The sequence below is a fragment of the Galeopterus variegatus genome, unplaced genomic scaffold (assembly GCF_000696425.1).
Source record: "Galeopterus variegatus unplaced genomic scaffold, G_variegatus-3.0.2 Scaffold1069, whole genome shotgun sequence".
NCBI classification, from domain to species: domain Eukaryota; kingdom Metazoa; phylum Chordata; class Mammalia; order Dermoptera; family Cynocephalidae; genus Galeopterus; species Galeopterus variegatus.
The window spans coordinates 344,121-347,869 of NW_007727180.1; positions in this window are offsets into that span (position 1 = coordinate 344,121).

Genomic DNA, 3,749 nt, shown 5'->3' on the forward strand with positions numbered 1-3,749 from the left:
CTTGCTCTTCACATTGGTTATCAATTGCTGTGTTACAAATTATCTCAAAACTTAGTGGCTTAAGTCAACTGTATCTATCACCATTTCTGTGGGTCAGAAAGAACTTAACTGGGCAGTCCTAACTCAGGATTTATTGTGAGACTGTAGTCAAGATACCAGCTGGGGCCACAGTTATCTGAAGGCTCAGCTGGGGCTGGAGAATCTGCTGTCAAGGTGGTTCACTCAAGTTGGCTAACAAGCTGGTGCTGGCTGTTGGCAGGGGACCCCTCTTCCTCCTCAGGTGGGCTGCCTGTGTGTCCATCACAACATGGTGGCTGGCTTCCCCCAGAGCAAATGACCCAAGGGATCAAGGTGGGAGCTATGACCCAGCCTAGTAAGTCACATGCTGTCACTTTCACCATATTTTATTGGTCACGCAGACAAACATGGATTCAACATGGGGACAGACACTATGCAAGACATGAGTGCCAGGAGGCAAGGGTTGCTGAAGGCCATCTTCAGGCTGGCTACCTCACCCTTTCTGCATAACCACAGTGAGATGTGACTTACTACTTACTCTTGTCCCTGTCTCTCTTCTATTTCAGTTAAATGTGATCATAGAACCCTCAGAGAATCTGAATGTCCCTAATATTAATCATAAAAGACAATAAGAAGAGCCCCTCATTAATATGGGGACATTAAAAAGTTAAATGAATTCTTACTACTTCATCCTCCTAAAAAGCATGAGAGAGAATCAGGTACAAATATGGGAAGCTCCTGTCTAGCATTCTCCCAAAAGGAATGGCTTTTTGGATAGACCCATTAGTCGTTCCCCAGTTACTTCACTCTTCACCTTCCATAAATGAAGCCGACTCCAGAAACTGCTAAAAAACTTTACCTAGAAACACCATTTACTGTTGCCTAAACAAGCCCAATGGGAGCTATTTAAACAAACAGCTCCTGAACCAATTCCATTCCTATCAAACTGTTTGGACACAGGATTCTAACATCTTGGAAATGAAGAAACCGTACCATTCTTTCCAGTCTCCAGCCTAACATAGCACCCATTTCCTCAGCAACCCGGACCAACAGTCTTCCTGCTTCTGCTGATGAGTCTCACAGGTCCTTTCTGGCTGGGCAGGGCCGGGGAGAAGCATGGCAACATTGCTTCAGAGTGACTCTCCCTGGTACATGGAGGCTCTGTGTTTTGTGCCTAGGAGGAAAGAGAGTTTTTGGTTGTTGTTGTTGTTTTTAAGTTATTTTGATTGTCCAGGTGACAGGAGACAATTGAGAGAGAAATAAAGGTGACAGAGGGGGATAGTATGTCATATGACCCAACTCCAACTGTGGGACTATCTTTGAAACTCTAGAATCAGGGAGACGAGGGCCAGTAGCTGAGAGAGACATCTTGGTGATGAGAGATGGTGGACTCTCGCCAAAAGTATTTTTTGGGTACTCAGATGACAAACTGTGGCACAGAAGTGAGATCATTCTCCATAGCTCCATCCAGAATCCAGCAAAATATGGGCACCCTGAGGCCTGGAGACAAGGGGCGTGGAGATTGGCATCCTCATAGTGAGTATTGTTGACAGAGGCAGCAGCAAGCTTGTTGATCAGTGTCGACAGCAGAGACATTGCTGAGAGGGAAGCCTCCATGCATAATGGGGTCTGGGCCTTATGCACTAGGTTGTAGGCATAGGAGGGCACTCCATGGGGACTACTGGAAATGACTGGGGCATCTGGGTCAGAGGGACAAAGCCCTGTAATTTGAATGGAGGGACCAATGTTATATGTTGAGGTGTTAATATAAATGTCACCTCACTACAGTAGTTAAGAGCATGTATTTTGAAGCCAGACTACCTGGGCTTGAGTCACAGTGTGACTTGGCCCAATTACTGAACCTCTCTGAGCCTTATTTTTCCTCATCTGTAAATTGGAGATATAATACACTTATTTCAACAGGTAGTTATAAGTATTCTGGGAATTAGCATGTATAAAGTACTTACAATAATGCCTGGCACACAATAAGAACCATGTAATTGTTGACAAGTTTTTTGCACTGTCAGGTTGATGATATCTGAAATAAACTTCCTACACAGACTTCCTGGGATGGAACTCACCTCCTCAACTATGGAGCCTGTTGCATGTTGGAAAATTCTAGCTATTAAAATTTTTTTGATGTTATGGCAATTCACTTCCTGACAACCTCTTCATATTGGTTCCAATTTCTTTCTGAGACATTCCAGAAATAAACTTTTCCTGGGTTAACAGCTCACTGAGACAACTCTTGGGATCTCCCTGAGTGTACTCTTCTCCAAGCTAAGCAGCCCCAGGTCCTTTAACCATTCCCTAGAAAACTGGCCCCTAGACCACTCTCCATTCTGAATTTGCCTCTGAATGCACTTCAGATCCTCAGTGTTGGGGAGGGATGTGGACTCCAAAACGGAGCCTCAGGGTTGTCTCTGGGAGATCCCTCCCTCTCAAATGAATACATGCTCTTCAGAGGAAAAATGTTGGATTAACCCAACCATTTCAAATTAATTGTGTTTGGTAGAGCAAGGGAAAGGGATTTGCAAACAGGGCCAAGCTATGTGTCAAAGCGATTCCTCTAAGACAGAGATGGACAACTGGCTGGCCTGGAGAGAGGCCAGCTGGGAAGCGTAACTCTATCCGGGGGCCTGAGCCTAGCACAGGACCCTCCTCTCAGGAAGTAAGAAGGAAAAGCTAGTTTTCTCAGTAGAGAGAAATATTTGGTGTGTGGTCAAGGAAAAAAAATAAAACTTCTGCTTGTCTCTGGCACTGCTGTAACGCACACCCACAGGCGGACATGAGCTTCCCTCATTTCTCTTTCACTGTTAGAATCCTGCAGTGGTTGTCTGCCCCTCCCCCTCAAGGGCAGGAGGCTGCCAGATGTAAGCACGGCCCTTTTCCCAGTTTTTCTTGCTCAGGACTTTCTGAATCATTTTCTTTTATGGGTCTGAGGAGTGGAGGAACAGGAGGTGGAAGGGAGTATGGAAAACATCAGTTTTGGTCTCTATCAGACTTTGTTTTCTGCAGAATGACAATTGTAACCCTCTTCAGTTGCTTTCTGTTTGGCCATATTTAATGAGGATTACACCCAAGGACTGCTTTGGAAATAGGCTTTATCATTTCTTTCATTAAAAAATTTCCCGCATTATAAATGTAAGACCTGCTCATCAAAGGGAAAAAAACATCAACTGTAGCCCACCACCTAAAAGCAACCTTCATGAACACTTCAGTGGATTCTTGCCAGAATTGATGTCAGAGCTTTTTAATCTCTTTTCCAAATAATCATAGTTTACAATACACAATTCCAAGTCATTCCTACATTTATGAACATTTCTTCCCTAGTATACACTTTACACAAATGTATTTTTAATCATTTTGTTGAGATATAATTTATATTTCTTACAATTTACCCATTTAAAGTATACAATTCAATGGCTTTTTGTATATACGGAGTTGTGCAACCAAAACCATAAACAATTTTAGAACATTTTCATTATCCCACAAAGAAACCTCATACCCATTATCAGTCACTCCCTATTCCTACCTCCATGCCACCCCCAGCCCTAGAAAACACTACTCTACTTTCCGTCTCATAGATTTGCCTATATTGGACATTTCACATAAGTGGAATTTTATTTATTTATTTTTTTTAAATTTTTTTTTCCTTTTTGTCTTTTTTCGTGTCCGGCAACGGATCGCAACCCTCAGTGTCGCGCCTGTACCGGACCGGGACCGGCAAC